The following is a 22,587-nucleotide window of genomic DNA, read 5'->3' as shown; positions in this document are numbered from 1 at the left end:
GAAGTTGGACCGGGCCAAGCCCTGCAATGCTTCTAGCAGGGCCTCCTGCAAGCAGGCTCTCCTGGCAAGTGAATGATGGATTGTGGGTTCCGGCCGACCCCGAGCTGACTCCCAGAGATGTTTGTTAAAAGTGCTTCTGGCTCTGTTGTGACATGTGTTCTTGGAAGCTTGCCATCTGGGCAGGGAAGGCCCAGCTTTATAGATCCATGCAGCTTTTTAGAGTGTGGCAGAAAACCAGGCACCCCTTCCCCCTTAGCAATCCTTGGACACACAATTCCTGCCTGGCAGTGTGTGTGTCTGTGTGGCAGAGAGATGAGAGGGCAGGGAGACCTGCTTTGTGTAGCTTTTGAGTACAATGGTTATCCGGAAAGACCCATCTATGTCCATGAATCCATGAAGTCACTTAGAAATGGGGAGCTACCGTACAGAAGTGGAGGTGAGAGGCAGGGGAGAGGTGGGGCTCAGAACCCAAGAGTGAATGTGAAGAGGAGCATATGCAAAGCCTAGGTTAAATTTAATTAAATTAATATTAACTGCTGACAGTGGCCAAATGCCACCACTCACAGTGCCAGGAACTGAGCTTTGGGCTATCTTCACAGGGTTCATGGTACTGCTAGTGTTCCCAATTTACAGGGAAACGGAGGCTAGAGGGATTAAGTGATCCCCCCCCCCCCAGTGTCATAGTGAGAGGTCATAGTGGCCTCCAAGTGTCAGACCCACACCGTGCAGGGCTCTGGTGTTGGGGACTCTTTCATTGTCTAATTCAGTTCCTTCATTGTCGATGGGGAACCGAATTTATCAGCCAGATAGTTGGCCCTGCATAGGAGGACCAGCACTAAAGGTGGGGCAGGAAGTCCCTGGGGGTGCAGGATTTAAGGAGGGACTCACTCTGGGGGGTGGTGCAAGTGCAGAGGCTAAGTGCCTCACTCCAGTCTCAGGCACCACGGCAGCGCAGCTCTGCTCCCACGTTGTGAATAACAAGCCAGGCATCAGCTGTCTATTTGATTGGATATTCCAAGGCATGGAACTGCTGGGGTGTTGATGGGGAGTTTTGTGGGGCCTGAAACCCAAGGTAGAAGGATCTCTTCTCATAATAGTGCCGGGATGGGGGTGGGCTCAGCAGTTATGGGTGAAATGAGGCTTGGAAGCCTGATCAGGTCCTTCCGGAGGAGGATTGTCTATTGTGGGCCAATGGGAAAGGGGTCTTCTGTCTCTTCTCTGAACCCCACTGGGCTGAAATGGCAGATATCAGCTGATACTCCCAGGGTAAGAGCTGGCTCCTCAGACTGCATAGGAGCTACGCTGAGAGGCTCGCCCAAAGCCACAGACATTATGCCTTCTTTATTGGCAAATTCTTTTTCCAGGTGCAGGCCACCGTTCCCCAAGCGTGGGACTCTCCACGTGGGTTTAAGTTCAAGGGAAGAAAGAGACAACTCATCACTCACTCCCTTTATGGCAAGCCGGGAAGTAAGAATTAGCCCCTGACATCTTGGAGGAGAGGGGTAGGGAGTAACACTCTCGATGGCAGGTGGGACATCGCCTGGCCAAGACCCACTAGGAGTGCTGTAGTTTCATCAGACTGAAGTCTTCCCAGTGGCTAGGCACTGTACCCTGTCATTAACACTCACCCCGCCTCCCCAACTCCGGTTTGAAGCCCTGTCCCAGGTCGCAGGAAGCAGAGCTGCTCTAAGCCCAGCCTCTGGAGTTGACCACAGCATGGCAAGTTCTTGCTCTGGGGCGTCAAAGTCTGCACTTCACCAGCGCGTGGCTCAGAGCAGCTGGTTCTTCTGCACACTGAGTTCTTCGCTTTTCTTGCCTTTTCTGGGTCTCTGTCCTCAGCAGTTTGGAGATATTCCTGGTTCCCTTCGATTCTGGCTGGCTCCCCGATCCGGAGCTTCTAGAAAGAATAGATGCGGAGGCCACTCTGATCCAGGAGGAAAAAAGGGGAGAAGGGAATCGATGCGAGAGATTACAAGGAAGGGAAATACAGAAAAAAGGGAGAGAGTAAAAAACCGGTAAAAGAGCGAGAAGGGTGGATGCAAAGTAGGAAAGTGAGAGAGAACCGAGTGAATAAAAGAAGGCAACCGGCAGAAAGCCAGAAAAAGGAGCGAGCAAACGCACGCGATCGCTGGGTCTGAAGGACCAAAGAGGGAAGAAGGAGGTGGGAGGAGGGAGAGCGCAGGGGGGAGGGAAGAGGGAGGGGCCGAGGGACGCAGGAGGTGGGGGCTGCCGAGGCAGCAGTCGCAGCGGCTCCAGCCTCCAGCTCGCTCACTCGCTCTCAGTGCCCGGAGCCGGTTGCCCGGCTCAGGGCGGTTCGCAGCTCGCGCTCCTGCCGGGGAACCTGAAGCCTCTCCGGCTCCGGGGCACAGGACCGTGGGACTGGCTGGCCCGAGCCCTGGGCACGCCGCGGAAGCAGGTAGATGGCTGGGTGGGGTCCGTGGGGACCAGGAGCCTCGGAGCACTGTGGGTGCATTGGGCCGGGGTGTGGGTTCCAGTCCAGGGGAGGAGGCTTTGCAGCTTCAAGACTAACTTTCCACCAGCTCGGTGGATCTCCAGGCTGCTCCGGCCGGGTCCGGGCTCTGGGAGGCGGGTTTGGCGAGAGGCAGGTGATGGCTGGGCTTGCTGGAGCGCCCTGGGGTCCGTGCGAGATGAGGAGAGCTCCGGAGTGGGCCAGGCGCGCGTCCTCCGACCGCAGTCTGTACGCAGCGGCCGCCGCCTCCACGTGCGGGGAAAGACCCTAGAGTCACGGCGCGGGTGTCCGGGAGCAGGAACCTGCCAGCTCTGCATGTATCTGGGAACTCCCGACAGGGAGCCACCCCAGATGTGCGGAACTTGCGCCCAGCACCGCGTCTTTCCCACCCGGGAACCGACGCAGAGCTTCGGGGCGGCGCACAGGTCCCCGCGGAGCCCAAGCCTAGCTTGTGCCCTGCGCAACCTGGACTCACTCTACTTTTTCTTATCCCGACCCCACACTCTCTCTGAGGGAATCCGGATGCTTTGCAGTCCTGTGGGTTGCCCCCGGTGACATCCCTCCAACCCTCAGCGGCGGCCTCAACACCCAAAGTTAAAAGAGAAGCGAGTCACTCCTCTTGCACTCGTGGGTGACTGTCCCGAAGTTCCTAACTTCTCTCCCAATCGCGGACCGTAGTGTTGTAGGTGGGAACACGGGTGGTCCTCGTGGCTGCCCTGCGCGGCCACCTTCCTCTTAGACTTGATTTATTCTTTTAATTTTTAGGGAAAAAAAAGACTTAAAAATAGGTAAGAATCGTTCCTTGTGAGGATCAAGGTCGCTAATGGAACGGAGCCATCATCCGTTTGCAGTCCGGCAGCGCCGGATCTCGGCGTAGCGGGTCGCAGAGCCCCTGAGCCCCAGCAGCTTTTTCCTGGAACTGACTCCCACGCTCCATCCCACTGTCGCCACGTCTCTCGGGATCTGTCCCCGCGAGCCCCTGCCGTGAGGCCAGTCGGCCTCCTTTCGGACTGGTGATGCTCCAAGTGACTAGGATCAGGCTCTCCCACTCCTCGCTCCTCCGGAAGCCAATAGAGCAGGGGCTCCCGGCCATCCCAGCTCTCTGTGGCTAGGTTACTTGTGCTGGGCGCCTTCGCGCCCATCACTCAGCTGGGGAAACTAGGGTTAATGTCCTGACCAGGTGGTGGCGCGCGGCAGGCGGCCGGGACTGCCTGAGCCTGTCCCGGGTGGCAGTTTTTGGCTCCTGGAGTCCAGAGGCTGGATTCGCCGACCCTCACCGCTTCCCTGCCATTCTCCCGTCTTTGTTGGACTACAATCCGAAATGGTCTCTTGTGAGGCTTAGCGCAGGTTTAGAGGTGGCAAAACAAGTTGAAGGTCTTTGCGTGGAGGATCGCCTATCAGCGGTTGCTCCCGATCAGTAGGTTGGGTTCAGTGCTCCAGGACATTGACATTAACCCCCAGCCTAGGTTGCGGCTCCTCACCTTCTGCTCCTTCGGCGGATTTCCCTGCGGTGTATATCAAGCACCGGGCTCTCCATGTTGCTCATATACTGTTTAAACGGCTAGAAAATCGAAGCTTATAACCGCAGTCCTTCCCTTTACCTCCCATTCTACAGATCAGCCGTCTGAAGCCCAGAGAAGCAAAGGGACTCGCTTAGAGCTGGCTAAAGGGAAAGGGGGAAGTAATCCTGTCTTCCTGCCAAAGGGCTAGGAACATTTTCTAGCTTTCCTTACTGACTTCATCACTTTCTTAGAGCGAGGCAGGTGTTCCCGGTTAGGCCACTGCACTGCAGAATGAACAGGCTGGAGGGCCAAGAGGTTTGCAGGTTAGAGGCAGGACACCCGATATCCAGCATCTCCCAAAGAGTAGCCATGTCTATGGTCTGCAGTTTGTGCCCGCACTGTGTCCGCTTTTAAGTGCCACCGACCTGGCTCTCGGGTGGTCTGTGAAGCAGCCGCAGGCAGGCATTATGAGGGGAAACTATTCCTGCAGGATGTCGAGTGAGCCTCCTGAACGTAGCCACTGGAGGAGAAGGGCTTTACTGCTAACCCCAGGCAGTAGAGTCTCACGGGCCAAGGACTTGAGAGCCTCTGGCCCACAGCTCCTCTACCTCTATGGAAGTGAAAGGTGAGCCTTCACTCTGAAGGCAGAACTCGGGGACCCTAGGGCCAGGGACACAGCTGTGGAAGCAGTGATTACCTCCTTTCCTCCTGCTCACTGCCCCCCTCCCAGGTTTCAGGCATTCCTCGGCTCCTTCCCAGCTTCACTTTTAGACTCTAGGTGCTGGCAGAGGAGATGGCTCAGCCAGGGAAGGGTGCTTGCCGCCAAGCCTGATAACCTGAGTTCGAGGCTGGAAAATCAAATGGTGGAAGGAGAGCTGATTTGTCCTCTGACCTTCACAGTCTTGCCATGGCCTGCACCCTTGCTCCCAGAACATACATACACACGTGATAGAATCTAGGTGCTTGGCTGTTCTGGGCTTTGTATGAGTTGGGCATTTCTCCTCATAACATTTGGTCAGCAAGTTAGTTCTGCAGCTCAGCCTCGGGCCCAGGGACCCAGCCCTGGTCAGACAGGGACCATCCCCAGCTCATTATGCTGATTGCCTTGGTCCTACCCTCCTATGCTTACAGTCTAGTTGCAAGGAGGAGGCATGTATATAGAGGACATCTGTAGAATGGTTGGCAGTATAACAAATGACCCCAACCTCCCCTCAAGTGGCTCAGGGCTCCGTGGTGACAAGGTTTGAAACAGTCGGTTATGTGGTTTGGAAAGTCTGCTGGTTGCCAGGGGTGACCCAGGAGGGCTGTGTTGCTGACCTTATAAGTGGCCCTGGAGAGCTGCCCTGTAGAGTTTCTGCTGGTCAGAGCATGGTAGGAGGCAGTTGGTGACTATCGACAAGAGATCTTGCTAGGTCTCCATAGAGACCGCTGCCAGGTGACTACGTACTTCTGAAACTCCAGCACCCACAGCTGCGTGGCAAGCTCTGGAGCCCCACTGGACAGATGGGTAAGCAGACCTTGAGTCCGAAGATGGCTGTGTAGTCAGAGGGACTCAGTTGCTATAGAATCCAGCATGCCTATGTCCCATTCAGGTTAAAATGCTCTTCTGAGCTGGAGAGGTGGCTCCGTCAGGAAAGTGCCTACTATGGAAGCCTGAGGAGTGTGATTTCCAGAGCCCTCATGAGAAGCTGAGTATGGCAGTATGTGCTTTGTAACCCCACTGCTGAGGAGGTAGAGACAGGAGGCTCCCTGGAACTCTCTGGACAGCTAGTCTAGCCTCGTGGGTGAGTCCCAGGTCCCAGAGAGAGACCCAGTCTCAACAACAAGGTGACTAGCTCCTGAGGATGACACCTAAGGTTGGCCCCCAGCCTCTGCGTGCACACTTCCTCATGTGCACACGTATCTCCATACACATGTGCACACGTATCTCCATACACATGTGCACACGTATCTCCATACACATGTGCACACGTATCTCCATGCACATGTGCACACGTATCTCCATACACATATGCACGCATGCACACACATAAGTAAACAAACATAAAAATGGAAACCTCGCTCAGAAAAAAAACAAAACAAAATAGGACGGTGGGGGTGCATGCCTTTAATGTTAGCACTCAGGATGTGGAGACAGGCGGATCTCTGAGTTCCAGGCCAGCCTGGAGTACACAGAGAAACCCTGTCTTGAAAAATACCAAACAAAACAACCAAAACCAACCAAACAAAGAAACAAAGCAAATCTCACAAAAGACTGAAGCCCTTCTTTCTGTCTGGGATTCAGTAGGGGTCATGCTTCCATTGGGAAAGGTCTTATAGCAACACAGCTCCTAAGCTGCAGCCTTGGCTTCTGATTCAGTGGGCCTGGAGTGGCCTTGCTAATTGCCATTTCCATCCTGCTTCCAGCCATGCTGATGCTCTCACTGTGGGAACCACACTTCAGGTGTGGAGAACTGAGGAAAGAGACTGATTTTCCTGAAGACACTACTGGAGTGGGGGCTGGGACAAGGCTGTGATTTAGCACCAGGGACTCCCAGGACAAGCTTATATGCGGTCCCATCCCCCCTCACCCCCCAGGTGGCCGTAGAATTAAAGGAATATTTTATCTTCATCAGCACACACACAGAGAATATATTGTCATGTAATTAGGGAATAAATAGGTGTCACGTTGGCTGCAGACTTCTGTGCCCCATGGCTCTGTAGGGGTTTATTAGAGTGGCATTATAATTGAGAAGGTGTCATCCACTCTCTGAGCCCCTCATAAAACTTTCATGGCCAGGGTGGTCATTGTCCAGAAAGGTGTGTCTTCGTTAAAAAGAAAGGAAGCGGGTTGGGAGGTGGGCGGTTCAGCTAGTAGAGTGCTTGCACCTGGGTTTGAGACTCAGCATCCAACAAACCAGGTGTGGTGGCCCAGGCCTGTAATTTCAGCATTCAGGAGGTGGAGGCGGGGGGGGGGGGGGGGGGGGGGGGGAGGGAGGGGGGGATCAGAAGTTCAAGGTCATCCTCCACTAAGCTGCAAGTTCAAGGAGAGCTTGAACTACGCAAGACCCTTAACATCAATGAGGGGAGGGAGAAAAGAATAGAAGGAAAAAGGAAGGAAAGAAGAAAGGGAGGAAAGAAAGGACAAGCAAGATGGTTCTCCTGATACTGGGTGAGCTGTGCTTCATCTTACAGTTTGCACAAAAGGTATTCTGAAGGAACAAAGGGGAAAAAAGAAAAAAAAGGAAAACGAAAAATAGAGCTGGGCATGGTGGTACATGCCTTTAATCCCAGTACTCTGGAGGCAGAGGCAGGTGGATCTCTGTGAGTTTGAGGCCAGCCTGGTCTACAATAGTGAGTTTCAGGACAGCTAGAACTGTTTGTTACACAGACAAACCCTGACTGAAAAAATAAAACAAACAACAAAAACAAAAAAAAGAAAGAAAAGAAAAAAGAAACAGCGGTTGGAGCAGAGCAAGGCTTCCAGGAGTCTGCAGCACACATTCTGTTTGTTGACACCGTCTGTCTGTCTGTTTTGGATTTCTGTTTCAGACTTGGAGCTGAATCTCAGCTCCAAGGGAGGGGCGCCTCTTCCACTCTGTGCTGGGGTCCATCTACCATGTGTGTTAATTAGGCTCCGAAGAAAAGAATCATAACAGAGTTGTTCTCCCTAAATGCTGGTATTTTTCATCTGGATTCTATTTATTGATTATTTTACAGTCGAGAAGGAACAACAATCCATGTTTTTATTTCTTTCTTATTTATTTTTTTTTTATAACAAAGCTAGCTGCAGGAATTATGCAGACGCAACCTGTCTGTTCTGGAGCAGGAAGTTGGAATTCATTCAACCTGACTCAAACATTTGGGTGAGAACTAACTGAGAAAGACATTTCAAAGCACAAATATTTAGGAATTTGAACTTGTGTTGGTGTCCTCTTGGGCCAGTGTGAGTACCTTGCGTGTATCTTGATTCTTGGAAGGTGGAGGAAGAGGATAGAGGACCAGCAGTCAATATGTTAAGACCACTGTTAGAATGTGAGGTAGGAACTTAGCGGGGATCAGCCAGACTCAGAAAAGGGAAAAATGATATCTTCAGAGACAGCAAAGAAGGGGAGATTCAAAATCAAACATAGATGGAGTCTTTACTGAATGTCCAACCTTGGGGTAGGCTCAGTGACGTGGGGACTAGGACTTTTATATGTCATTTATCTTTCATAACAGCTATAGAGACAAGAGCCCTTGACTGGAGAGGGTGTCTCAGCTGCAAGCAACAGAAGACCTGAACCCTCCCAGCTGGAACAATAGGGGCTCGGTATCTCCTATGACAAGAGGTCTAGGCTATTTCTGCTCCAAGGTTGTTTCTTTCAGTGGCTTTGCAGCTGCATCGAAGATCCAGATAGTTTTCATCCTCTTTGTTCTCAAGGTCACAAAATGGCTGCAGTGGCTGCAAGTGTTGCATCCTCAAAATCTTCTGCAGAGGCAGAAAAGGCAACGAGGGGAGTCTTTCCCAGCCTCTGATCAAACTTTGCCTCTTGTCTTCTTGGCTGAACTTGTGATCCAGTGCCATGCCTAAACTAAGCGGAGGCAAGGGGTAGAGATATTCACAATTGGTCTAGAGCAATCCTGGTTGGCTGTTGAATCTCAAAAAGGAAAAAAGTGGAAAGGAGAAAAAAGCATCAAACATCTATCAGCTATAGAGATCAAGACCTGGGTTTGAATCCTCTCTCTACTCTCTTTAAACCTCATGACTCTGGGCAAAGTATTTTAACCTTTTATCCCTCCGTTTACTCACCTGTATAATGGGGTTGATTGGGAAGATATATCTGAGTTAACCCAATAACTATATTTGACCAGTGCAAGACAAGTAGAGGATTTGAAGGTTTGACCTGGACTATCAGGGAATGTATAACCCAGTTTGGGGAGATGTGTGTCGATTCTATCACACTCATCAACAGACAGTCAGAAGCCAGAGCTAAAGGAGGCTGTATGGCCAGAAAAACAACCATAACAGGAGACCATGCCATTAGTGGGAGCCATAGCAGTTGTGGCAGGCTTCCTGGAGGGGCTAGTTTAGGACATATCCCAAGACTCTAGCACTGAAGTCAAGAAAGTTTAAAGCTCTTGTCTGCCTGGTTTAATTTTCCTTTCCTTTCTCGGTGGTGGCATGGAACGAATCAGGCTAAAATACGGTCTTCCTGTGCAACTACAGGAGCTGCTTTGAGACAGGGTCTTACACATCCCAGATTCCCTATGTAGCTGAGGATGACCTTGAACTTTGAGTTCTCCTGTCTCTACCTCCAAAGTGCTGGGATTACAAGCATGTATCACCATGTTGGTGTGATGTGGTTTGGAGGCTCAAACCCAGGTCTTCTGCTTGCATGTTGGGCAAGTGTTCTACCACAAACCCAGGCCGGTGGTTGATGGTGCTTGTAGGGGAGATACCACCACCGTGACTTAGAGGCAGCTCCCAGCTGCTCTCTTACAGTGCTGGACTCCTGCCTTACAGTCTTGACCTCTTAGACCATGTCTCAGCATTAACTGCATTATATCATTGTCATCATCATAGTCGTTGTCGTCGTCATCATCATCACCATCATTGCCATCATCATCGTCATCACCATCACCGTCATCATCATCATCATTGTCATCATCATCGTCGTCATCATCATCATCATTGCCATCATCATCGTCATCATTGTCATCACCATCACCGTCATCATCATCGTCATCATCATCATTGTCGTCATCACCATCACCGCCATCATCATCATCATTGTCATCATCATCGTAGTCATCGTCATCATCATTGTCGTCATCATCATCATCATTATTGTCATCACCATCATTGTCATCATCATCATCATAATCATTGTTGTTGTCATCATTGTTGTCATCACTGTGGGATTTTTGGTGTGTATTTTTGACATGGCGTCTCATGTAGCCCAGGTTGGCCTCAAACTCACTGTGCAGATGAGGATGACCTTGAACTTCTGATCCTCTTGCTTCTACCTTCTAAGTGCTGGTGTGACAGGTATGTATCACCTTGTCTGGCTTTATGAGATCTTTTTTGAAATAAATCTTGCTATGTAGCTTGAGCTGGATTTGAACTGTCAATCCTCTTGTTTCTGTGTCCTGAGTGATGAGACACAGGTGTACACATGGCCCCAGTTTGGGTGATATTAGTAGTATTTGATGCCTGACTACCATCGTGAAATCAAATGTTCTCCATTCTTTAGGCATCTTCCATTCTGGACTCTGTTTTTACCGGCAGAACCATATCCTCAGTGCTTGGGCTCAGCTTTAGCAACACCTTTTACTATCCCGTGACTCCTACACTCTCTTCCCAGTGTCTAAGCACAACCTCTGTCTTTACTGCTTTTCCAGGATCCATCTTTCTGGCCTGAGGGATCCTCTTTGGCATACTGGGTCATCCTGTGGCACAGGGCTAGATGAGGAGGACATGCTTTCTAGAACAGTCTGCGGGGCTCTATGAAGGAGACAGTGTAGATGCCAGTGCAGAGGTGGCTGTGAGTTCTGAACCTGTGCTGGGAGCCCATTGTGCAGCTCTGAGGCCAAAGTTTCTGTCTTTTCTTCCTTCACGATATCTCCCAAGCAGGTTTACAAGAACCTTTCATGTTACGTGTCCTCCGAGAACTCATAGGATGAGGCCAAAATTCCTCAAGTAAATGCTTGGGATCTTCACAGTCTGCGTAGGTCTTATCTTTTCTCTTTCCCCTCCTTACCTCTAGGCCTCTTCCCCCTCACCTCTACTCTTCTCTCCTCCACTGCTAGGCCTCTCCCTGCCTCACCTCAAGACCTCTCTCCACCTCCCCTGCTAGGCCCATCTCCCCACCTCGCCTCTACTAGGCCTCTTTGCCAAGGCAGCAAGTCTTGCCTTTCTCCTCTCCCTTTAAATCCTGCTTTGAGCTGCATCCTCATTAGAGCTTTCATAGCACTGGGGCCCACAGCGATCTTGAAGTATTGACTTCTCCTTCCCAGAACTTCTGTAGCAATTACTGCCCACACCACAAATTCCGTGTTTAATAGGATGTTGTGGTCTTGTTATTTGGCGTCATTTCAGGGCGTTCCTTATCTCTCCCAGTTGGATCCTAAACCCCTTGAGATCTGAGATGGGGTGGGCTGGGTCCTTCTCCATGGCCAATAATGTGGCCAGTAGGTGGGGTCAAACCAGGGACTTGCTGATTTATTGAGACGGGTCTCACTCAGCAAGGATTGGCCTTGAACTCAAGTATAGCCACAATGACCTTGAATTCTTGCTCCTCTGAGTGCTGGGATTACAGGCGTGCACCACCAGGCCTGGCTCTCAGCAGGCATTTATTGAATTCATAAACCACAGAAATAGATTGTTTTCCTGAACAAAAATCACTGTTTTTTTTTCACTCAACCTCAATTGAAGGGACTAATTTTAATAAGTGCTTCCCATATGTGGAACATTACTTTAGGCAGTTTATAGTCACCTTGTAACTATCTTGCAAGGGTTCTGGGAGCAGAAGTGGCCAGCAGGGGGTGCCGAGGAGGAGAAGCAGCGCTGGCCCTTCATCTATTTCTGCTTTAACGTCTTGTGGACATTCTCGCCACCCCTGGTCTGGGTCTGTTGGTTTCTCGTCTCGTTCTGATCTGCTACTTTAGTGGGTCCCCAGAACTTTGAACTGCTTACTTCAGACTACCAGCTTTCTGGTGAACACTTTATATGAGGCAGTAAAGGGGGGAGGGGGGAGGCCAGTGGACCAGGAGGGGAAGACTGACTCCCTGATGGCTTCAGGCCACAGTGGGCAGATGGAAGCTTTCCTGAGGTGCCAGGAGTGGAGGGCATGCAGCCCAGGAGGGAATGGGCTAGAGCCTCACTGGCGTGCTATGGTTTAGTGAGCACTTGACTGCAGGTGGGCTCTGACTTGTGCTTCCTCCTCAAACAGGTCTTGGAGTGGAGAGCACACCTAACCATCACCTAACCTTCCAATGCATGCAAACACAAACACAAACACATTTGAATAAAAGAAGCAGGGTCTTAAAAAGTTCAAGTGACAGGCTCAAACAGGATGCCTACCTTGAATGGCAACCTTTTAGGGTCTTTGGAGGGAGGGTATTCTTGGGATGCCTTCCAAAGACTGCTTTGGAGTTGGTTTTGTGGGTCCTATCTCTAGGATCTACTTTTCTGCTCTGGGAAGCTGCCCTTCCTGAGCCTGACCTGCCTGCTTTATCACTCAAGCTTAAAATGAATACAATAAATATAAACACCCCCAAACTTTTTCTTTCCTGCAGAGGATGAGCAATAATCTACATATGCAAATAAATGGCATGCCAGCCCCATGAATATTAATTGGGAAAGGGAGTTTGAGGCTCCGAACTACACTCAGAGCCAGCGAGCTGGCATTTTGCAGCCCCTCGGGTGCATGCACGCTGACAATCAGCCCTCATGTTTTAAGGCTGCCCCACTCCCCATTGACCCCCTTCTCACCTCAGGCACTCACCAGGCAGATGGAAAGGGTGTTAGGTGGACGGACCTGGGGCTCGGGTGGGGGGTGAACTTCACTCTGGGTCTTTTTCTGAACTTGTCTTGGTCCCTTGACTTGGAGTCCGGGCCTCAGCTGCACCAGGGACAGGGCACAATTCTGGGGAACACTGTGAATGTCAAGATGGCTATAAGGTGTGAGAGGGACAAAGCCTCCAGAGCTGGCTTGTTCTGCCTCTTATAGGTAACTAGGGACACAGAGACCTGGAGGGGTGTGGACTTCCCAGAATGACTCCATGCGCTGTGGCAGGAAGCAAGAAGGCTTATTCATTCTCTGCTCTGAAAAGCGCATTTCTTTTTGTGTGTGGAGGAGCGAGTGGGCAGGGTGGCATTTCAAGTTTGTATACTTTTGGGGAAAGAGTCATTCTCTTCTGTGAACAGTCACCCAGGGACAGGTGGCTTCTGAAAACCCTGTCTTGTATCCCATTTGGAAATCATTTCTTTCCTCCCTCAGATTTCCAAATTAGATTACCCGCAGACCAGAATTAACGAGTACTCTCAGCCGGGATGATGGAGGGATGGGAAAAAGGACTGAGAGCCTTCAAGGACCAGGCTGGGGTGGAAACCCACTGGCCAGGCCGCCAGGTGGGAAGGCAGGAACCTGGCAGGCATTTCTCCATCCCATGGGGACTGGGAAGGCTCTGGGGCAAATGGACAGAGAGGAACGATTCAGGATGTGGCATCATCAGAGATAGGGATAAAGGTGGGGGCTTGAGCTGAAGGTGAGTGCTTGCCTCGCATGTATGAAGCCCTAAATTCAATAATTCAATCTCTAGACCTGCATAAGACCGGGGGTTAAGGGGCACATTTGTAATCTCGATACTTGGGAAGTGGAGGCAGAACAATTGGGAGTTTAAGATTATCCTGCCTTACAAGCGAGTTGGAAGCTGGCATGGGCTGCATGAGACCCTGCCTAAAAAAACAAAAACGAAAATAAAACTACTTTGCCTTGGGTTGGATACAGTGGTACCTGTCTGTAATCACAACACTCAGGAGACTGAGGCAGGAGGATCTCAAGTATGAGGCCAGCCTTGGGGGAGACCCATCTCTCTCAAAAAATATTGGTGTTTTGGGCTGTCATGAGCGCTGAGTGGGGGGCTTCACTAGCACGTGCAAGGCCTGGACTCGCCACTGCTGCAAAAAAAAAAAGTTAATTCTTCCTCTTGCTCTTTGCTGTTGCTTTTGGTGATCAGATCATCATCTTTGGCTTTATTTATTTATTTACTTTTTTAATTTTTTTTTTTTTTTTTTTTTTTTTGGTTTTTCGAGACAGGGTTTCTCTGTGGTTTTGGAGCCTATCCTGGAACTAGCTCTTGTAGACCAGGTTGGTCTCAAACTCACAGAGATCCGCCTGCCTCTGCCTCCCGAGTGCTGGGATTAAAGGCGTGCGCCACCACCGCCCGGCACTTTTTTAAATTTTTGACCAGAGTCCTGTAGAGCCCAGGTGGGCTTCAGACTCATATGGAGACTGGCTTTAATCCTCCTGCCTCCTCCTCTCAAGTTCTGGGATTACACGTACACCATTATGCTTGACTCAACTCACCTCTGGGGCTCCTCCTTCTCCTTATCCATGAATATTAAATAATCAGCCCTACTTCTTATGGCTGCTCTGTGGGTTCAAGTTCCCATGCCATATCCAGCCAAGCCGGTGTCTCAGTCATTTGGATCTTTCTTTTCCAGACAGCTCTGCTTGACTGCCTTGTATACAAGGGTATTTGTGTCTCCTCATGGGTCTTTGTAGGTGCCGATGTGTCTTGGTGTGTTGTGTGTTTTCTACGAACACGTATCTATTGTCTGTTTCTGAGAATAGTGTCACGGGAAGGGACAAGAGCCAGTCCCTGCGTGTCTTTGCGGTGTGACTTGGTGTGTTTTTGTCTTGCAAGTACTTGTCCGAGTGTCAGCCCCTTCATGCCTGAACGTGTCTTTGCACACACTGAAGATCCAGTATGGCCAGATCTTGCCAGGCTTGGAAAGCCTACTGGTGCACAGAACACCCTGGGTCCTGGGTCCTCGCTAAGGTCTTCAGATTGTCCCTTTCCTCTTCCCCCCACCCCTAGACAAGCCTCTCATAGTCCCCAGAACCCTTGCTGATTGCCCTCTGCCCTTTTCTCTACCTTCCTCTAGAGTCTAGAGGTACCCCAGGCTTGGGAAAGCTGCCGCCACTGCAGCTAGGACAGCCCTAGGCCATTTGCATGTGTGTTTGCATCTCATTTGCATGGTCCATACAGACTCTCAGTTCTGCTGTTCTCAAGGTAAAACGTGGTTGGCTTTTCTTGAAGGTCATTATAGCAAGCCTTTTTGGCCTTTTATTTTATTCTTCCTGATTCAGACTTCTCTCTCAGAGCTGGGGGAAAGGGGCAGCAGAAAGAAGCCCCCCCCCCCAAACCATTGCTTTTCTCTCAGCTCCTCCAGCTGCCAGGTAAAGGCCCTGGCTCTGTGTGGGGGATGGGGGGGGGTCCTGGGCTTTGGGAGAACAGTGATGGGGGTGATGTCCTTATTCCTTGAGGCAGGTATGGGCAGGAATCAGCCCAGCCTGGGTCTGTCACCTTTTTCTCCAGTTCCTGGACTTAGGTCATCAGGGAAGTATCACTCCTCACCCTGTTCATATCTAGATACCAGAGAGGCCATGAACCTGGGCTAGCCTTGGGAAACAAAGGATGAAGTGTGTCGTTTCCTTTCCTTTCAAACCCTTAACACCTAATCGGCCATCTAATGTCACCGAAGGTGTTCCAGGTTGCACCCAAGTAGCACTATTCTCACAGCCCAGCTCCAGGCACCATGTTCCCTCCATGGATGCTGATTGCAGTCCTGGTCTGCTTCTCAGCAGCTGTGTGTGTGTGGTCGATATTGAACACCATTCTTCATCCCTCTCTGCTGTATTCATTGATTTTTGAGACAGGGTTTCTCCCTGAACTTGGAGCTCACAGATTTGGCTAGGCTAGCTGGCCAGTGAGCTCTAGGGAACCGCCTGTCTTTGCCTGCCCTGCTGGCTTTTTGCATGGATGCTGGGGAGTCTCAACTCAGGGCCTCATGCTTGTATAGCAGAGACTGAGCCAGTTATCAGTTGAGAAACTCTGTCTCGAGGACAAGATGGACAGGGGTTGAAGAATGACGCTTGAGGTTAACCTCTGGCCTACAGACTCACACATATACACATGAACATGTACACACATAACACCAAAAAAAAAAAAAAAGAAGTAGAAGAAGGTGTTCACTGGGGGACAGGACTTCTGTCTGAGAGCAAAGAGAGGGGGAGCAAAAGGGGTACAAGACAAGGAAGCAAGAGCAACAAAGGCAAGCTAGGCCCAGCTCAGGAGCACCACGGGATGCCCTGATGAGTGAGTGACACTTCCTGACTCCATAGCTCTTTGGTTCAAGTACCAGGATGGAATGTTGGCTTCTATTGCCTGGACCTCTGAGATTCTGGCTCCCTCCTTTGGGGGGTATTGCCTCTGGGTGTGAAGACCATTTGACTCTCTTTGGGTTCAGAGAAGGAGCTTGTGCTGGGGCACTGCTGCCCCTGAGTGTGATGGAGGCTGTACCAATGCTGGCTCACCAGGGGATTCTGGGATAGGAGCAGTGTTAGCCGAGACTGTGACCCTCATGCAGATGGTGGCTGATGACCTGGGAGGTGGGTGGAGCTCAGTAAATTCAGGCATACAACTCCAGAGTCTCATCTGGCCCCTAGTAGTAGGCTGTGGATGGGGCCGGGTGATGGAGCTAGGTTTTGTGGGCAGGAGCCACCAGCAGCTCTTGACCAAGTGAGGTGTCTGGAAAGGACTCATTCTTAGGTCTGCATGACTTTGCTCGCAGAGTCAGATGGAAGCCATTTCCATAAGTACTGCCTTTATTCCTAGCTGGGCTGGGAGTAAGGGACTAGAAAGGCTCCTGGCTTGCTGTTGCCAAGGGAGTCTCACTCACCGTGGGGGGAGCTGGTACCCCACGGCGCTCACACTTTTCAATTAGAGAGAAGGCTGTCTTTCTTGGTCAGCTCTGTTGTGGAGGATGCTGAGTCAGAGACCACGTTGTCTAGATTTGAATCCAGTTCTGCCTTCGAAAGCTGGGTCATCTTAGATGAGTGACTCAACAGAGTCCCCCCACGGAGTCTTTCCTAAGGGCCTGTTGTGAGCTGTGGGGGTGAAGCAGTGAGAACACCAGAGAGACAGACACCCCCCCCCCCACACGCACACACTCCTTGTCCCTGTGGGTGTGCTAGGGTATAAATAAGTTAGCAGATGACAAGGTGACAAAGGATAGAGGGGACAGCAGAAGGAGGGGGAGTGGTAGGCTGAGGAGGGACGTAAATGAGGAGGTCAGGCCAAAGCATTCTAATGCCTATGTCTTGGGAATGTTGCTCTGTGCCTCAGTTTCCCCATCTGTACGTGGATTTATTTATTTATTAATGTGTATATGTCTGTACATTGTCCATATGCACATGAAGGCCAGACATGGGCACTAAGGGTCCTCCTCAATCACTCTTCACTCTATCTTTTGGGACAGGGTCTCTCACTGAACCTGGAGCTCACCGACTGTCCAACAGGCCCCGGGGATCCTCTGGTCTCCACTTATCCAGTGTTGGGATTACAGGCACACTTCCTACTTGGCTTTTTACTTGACCACTGGCCCTCATGGCCATCATTTTATACATTGTGCTGTCCTCCCTACCCTTGCATGGGGCTTATGGTATCACATGGCACACAGGATTGCTGGAGGGTAGGGCCAGTTAACCCATACATTGAGTGTGGACCTGGCCTGGCACACAGCAAATACTGTCATTATTGTCACAGCTTCTCAGGTGGAAGCCTAGCCTTCCTGCCCCTGGGAGGCACAGCATGGGTTCCAGACTGCGGGATTTTGGCAGCCTTCATCTCCCCAGGAGTGGGAGCGGCCCTGCTCCAGGCCTCCCCAGGTTCTCATTAAAAGGGGACACACAGTTGCTTCAGTTGAAGAAGCAACATTCACATCTTTTTACTCAAGCCTCCGACTCCCAGAGGGAGTCGTGACTGAGCTGACAGCGGTTCAGGTTTAGGAAGTGGCCCTGTGTCTGTCTGTTGTGCTTCTGCAGATGCAGTGAGCTCAGGCCTGGCGGGGCTGGGGGCTGGGGGCTGGGAGCTGGGTTCCCAGTAGTGAGGCCCTGCTGGCTTCCAGCTCTTGGCCAGGTGACTATGGTCTCTCATTCGTAGGCACTGAGACTCCTTTCAGCAATTCAGATGCCACAATTTACCATGGCTGAGATTTTTGTGGTTGTTATTTACGGCCACTGCAGAGCTGGGGAACCCGAATCCCAGTAGCCCACAGTATAGATATTGCATCTAATCAATCCTCTATTACTATGCACACACATCCTATAGGCTACTGATGTCTTTTCCTTCAAACACTTAATGTATAATTAATGCCACTTTGAATGCCAAAGAAGACACCAGCCCCAAAGCTCCCGCTATGATTTATACCTGCCCAGACAGGAGAGTGGCTTATCTGTCCCCGTATCATTCTGCAGTGGATCTCGTCCCACCTTTCCAGTGGGTGAAGCCATGGAGGAGAAAGAGGGCAGGCAGCCTGCCCTCTAGAAAGCACAGAGCCCAAGTGAGATGGTGGTCATTTTTAACATTTTAAAAACTATTTTGAGCTGAGGTCTGATGTAGCCTCGGCTGGACTTGAATGCACTGTGTATCTGAGGATGACTTTGAACTTCAGATCCTCTCACCCCTGCCTCCCAAGTACTGGGATTGCAGGTGTGCGCTACCATCCCTGGCTTACGAGGTGCAGGGAATTACACCCAAGTCATTTGAGCATTATCAGGCAAACACTACCAACTGAGCTACCCAGCCCTTTGCTGTCAGCTTCTTTGATGCCTCACCACCACCCGCCTCCCAGCCCTCTCACACTGTCTGTGAGGAAGGCCTCTTTTAAGTTGCTCGTTCTGTAGCTGAAGACATAGGCTTTCATGAGTCCATGATCCTCTCTGAGGGCAGGAGGATCCGGAAGGAGTGCCTGGTGTTTCCCACCCAGTGGGAGAACAGCTTAGACCCTGTTCTGCAGAAGTGTGTGAGAATTCAAGATCGAACCCAGGTTAGGCCTGGAAACCATGCTTCCTTATGGCAGTGAGATGGGGAGGCAGTGGCTCAGTTGGAAGAGTGCTGGCTTAGCATGCACACAGCCATAGATTCTACCCCAGCCTGGATAAATGTGCGGTGATTCGTGTCCAAGCCCTGGGGAGGTAGAGATAGAATGATTAGAATTTCAAGGCTGTTCTCAGTCGTTTAGGGAGCTAGACACCAGCTGGGGGCACATTGAGACCCTGTCTCAAGAGAACAGGAAAGAGAAAGAAAGGAAGAGGAGTGTAGGAGATTCCTTTGGAGAGAAGTTATTTGGGAGGAGACTAGGTATTGGACCCCACTGGACCTCAGGGGACTTGCTTGTTCTGGAAAGACTGGGTTCCATGAGAAGCCCCAACCCGTAAGTTGGTCTTGGAACTCTCTGTAGCTCCCGTGTCAGGAATGAAGACAATGAGGGCCTGTCCTAGAGGGACTGTTTGTGGGGATGAAGAGGCATTCTGTCCAGTGTGACTCAGCCTAGGAGGGCGGCACACAGGACCGTGGAGAAGGGAAGTGGTCATGTAAGTCCCATGGGGGCCCCTGAGAAGGAGTGTGACAGAGCCATTGTCTCAGGTGGGCACACGCTCACAGGGACCTCTCTCGAGTTGGAGGGTTTGGGTTCAAGCTCCCTCTCTTCAGTGTGGCCTGTCCTATATAAGACCTACTTTCTGACTTGTCGTCATTCAGGCCTCCGCTGAGGTCTTGGTGGGTGAAGGGCAGCCTTGCCCCTTGCCCAGGAGGCTTCACAGGGACACAGCCCCTCTCCCCCACTCCCTCAGTCCGTCTTAGTCCATACTGTCTGAGGCTGGGCGAAGGATCTTTTTGATTGCAAAGTGGACCAGGCTACTGCACTGTTGGAAACCCTTTAATGCTTCCCCATTGCCCTCAGGATAAAGTCAGAACTCATTAGCGTGGCAGTCAAGGCCCAGTTAGCTGCCTCTCTTCATAATCCTCCTCCCCCTCACGAAGTCGCGTGGTCCCCAGGCTTCAGTATGTCTCCAGCTCCACTGGCCCATGGCCCACCTCTCTGCTGGCTCTGGTGTGGGCTCCTGTGATACCCTTCAGGTTCCCTTTGTCGGGCTGACCCTTTCTTCTTTTCCAGAGGTCAGCCAGACACTGCCTCCTCCAGGAAGCCTTTCCCCTGCCAGGGGACACAGCTTTCTGTTCCCTGCAATGCTATATCCCCAAAACTGCAGAGTCTCGATGTGTCAGCAATCTAGACAAGTGTGGCCCCAATTGCCAGTGCTTCTCTGAAGATCGGCTGCTACACTAAACTGGGGTAGCCTGGTCTTGAAACTGGAAGGATCCAGCGTCAGTTAGACTTTAAGAAGCATCAGGGTGCTGAATAGCTAGGAGGCTTGAGGTCCTGGGATGAGGTATTGTTCCCAGGTTGAGAAATGACAGTGGTCTCGGGCATCTGAGCCCCTTGATAGGCAATTATCTTTTAAAAAGCTTCAGTGTTCCCTCTGGTCCTGTCTCTGGATTTCATACATGGTTTTACTTTTACTTTTTTTTTTTTTGTCAAGAGAACGGGTGGAGGCGATGCCTTGTATATCTCAGCTGATCTCAAACTTGCTGCATAGCTGAAGATGACCGTGAACTTGGTATCCTCTGGCATCTACCTCCAGAGTGCTGGGATTACAAGTGTGCGACGCCATGCCTGCTAGATACATTATTGGGGATGGAACCTAGGATCTTGTGAACACTAGGCAAGCACTCTACCAACTGGGCTACATCCCCAGTCCCCGTATTTTGACATTTGAATAGCCTAAATTTTTATCCTCCAACCTGAGTTTTCTACCCCTGTGTAGCAAAAGGGACTTAGAAAGAGAAGATCTTCAAAGAGTAGGTTTGGGGAAAACCCATTTGGGTGATGCCTCGTGTCCCGCTGTGCAGAATGGGACCTAGCCAGGAGTGTGGGTGGGAAGCAAGCAAGATTGCTTCAGAGTGGAGGTACAAAGACAGGGGGATGACATCACTGGTTCCTGAGCTTCGAAGAAGGTAGGAAGGGCAGAGAGGACCTGGTTTCGGGCCAAGAGCTGCCAGGGGCTCCCCACTGGAGGCTTGCATCCTTCTGGGTAATTTCCATCTTTAATTTCTTGGTGTTTTATGAACAGGGAGTAAATCAGGATCCCACACCGACTGCTTCATGTAAAGGATTAATAAACTGGAGATTTATGGGGCAGTCGCAGAGGAAGGTGATGGAAATGAGAGGAGCCCGGTTTCCCATGGGGCAGGGGCTGAGCTCAGCACCTTCCTGGAGTGGCATCTGTAGGGAGAACTCTGGGGGATGTTTGCCCTTTGGGGCTTGAAGGCAGGGGCGGGTGGTCAGGTTGGGTAAGGTGCCTGATCTTTATTGTTTTTTGTTTGTTTGTTTTTAATCTGTGCAAGGTCAAGGGGGTTAAGCGTCCCCTAGTGTGTCTGGGTGGAGTAGCATAGAGATGCAAGCTCTGGGCTCGGTGGTGGCAGAGAATCCAATTTTGAGTTTAGGGCAGGAGAGACTAATCTTTCCTTTCTTTGTGGCTGTATTAGTTAAATTTCAGGTAATGGAAAATCAGAGGCTTAGGCAGTAAGAACCCAGGCCCTTGCCACCCCTCTGGATGCTTTCTGCAGTGTATTGGCACAGGGTCATGGCAGTAAGATCATGATGGGAAGATGGCTACTGAGTCCCCATCAACATACCCAGACAGGACAGTGTCCTGTGGACATGGCTGTCTCCTATCGGGCATCTTTATAGGAGCAAGGAAAGTCTCCTAGAGGTTGTTCAGAGCACTTTCTCCCTGTCTTCCCAGCCAGAACAACCTCATGCTCCTTCCTAAGCCAAGGCTAGCCCGAGTGACGTTCCTGTTGCTGTGACCGGCAAAAGCAATTTATGCGAGAAAGGGTTTACTCTAGCTCACAGTTCAATGTCATCGTGGTGGGGAAATCAAGGCAGCAGGAGCTTGAATCAGCAGCTGGTCACATGGTACCCACACTCAGGAACAGAGAGTGGAAAGCAGCTCCCTTTCCACCCTCACAATCTGTGATCCCAGCTAGAAAATGGCACCTCCCATAGTGTGAGGGTCCTTCCCACCTCAGGTAGCTCAACCAAGACAATGCCCTACTTGTACCTCTAATCCCGGTCCTCAGGAGGCAGGGGCAGGTGGATCGCTGTGAGTTCCCTCCCTACTTACAAGTCCCGAAGCTCATCTCCTAGGTAATTCTAGGGTCTGTCAAATTGACAGCACTAACCATGGTATCTTATCTCAAAATATACAAATTAGTAACAACACACACACACACACACACACACACACACACACACACTATGCATGATGATAATGCACCTTTCTTCACTTGCATTCTTGAGTGTTTTTTTTTTCCTTTCATCTTTTTGAACTCTTTATGATGGTAATTCTCAAGTCGACTCCAAGCAGAGAGTTTAGCACTGTGCCTGTCTGTAGCTGTCAGCATTTTGCCTACTTGGTTTCAGGCCCCTCCCCCCTTTCCTAGGAAGAATTTTTAAGATGATATGAAGTGAAGTCTGCCAAAGTGTCTGGCTGATTGGTTCTAAAGTGCAGAACCAATGTGAGGTGTCCCTTATTATGCAGATGGCATGTTATTGCTGTCCCTAGCTACATCACTGAGGATGCTCACTGTCTTAATTGTTTCCTGTTGTAGTCACAAAATACCCTGCCAGATGCAACATAAGAATCAAAAGGTTTATTTTCGCCCAGTTTGAGGTTATAGTCCATCATGGTGGGAAAGCCAGGCATCAGAAGCTTGAATCAGCTGCTTGCATTATATCCACAGGCTGAAGGAGAGAACAATGGATGCAGGAGCTCTTCTCAGAAAGCAAGCTCAGCTCACTTACCATACTCTGAAATAGTACAGTCTTCTGCCTAGGGAATGGTGCCGCCCACAGTGGCAGAGTAATTCAAGCAAAATAATTCACTACAGATATGTCCAGAAGCCCATTGCCCAGGTGGTAGGTTCTGTCAAGTTGGTAACAGTAATTGTCATATGCAGTTC

General features: G+C 50.7%; 1 protein-coding gene across 14 annotated transcripts in view; it reads left to right on the top strand.

Moving 5' to 3' along the window:
• The first annotated feature begins 2,239 nt into the window (after window positions 1-2,239).
• Window positions 2,240-22,587, top strand: part of Megf11 (multiple EGF like domains 11) — a 322,951-nt gene continuing 302,603 nt past the window's right edge. For all 14 annotated transcript variants that reach the window (XR_005976719.1, XR_005976721.1, XR_005976720.1 and 11 more), the window contains exon 1: window positions 2,240-2,416. The gene's annotated coding sequence lies outside the window, so the exon portion shown is untranslated. The remainder of the gene's footprint in view (window positions 2,417-22,587) is intronic.

This window comes from Microtus oregoni, unplaced genomic scaffold (assembly GCF_018167655.1).
Source record: "Microtus oregoni isolate MIOR12 unplaced genomic scaffold, Mior012 000032F_ref0000030, whole genome shotgun sequence".
Taxonomy (NCBI): Eukaryota; Metazoa; Chordata; class Mammalia; order Rodentia; family Cricetidae; genus Microtus; species Microtus oregoni.
Note: the sequence above shows the minus strand (reverse complement) of the source record. Positions and strands in the feature narration are given on the sequence as shown.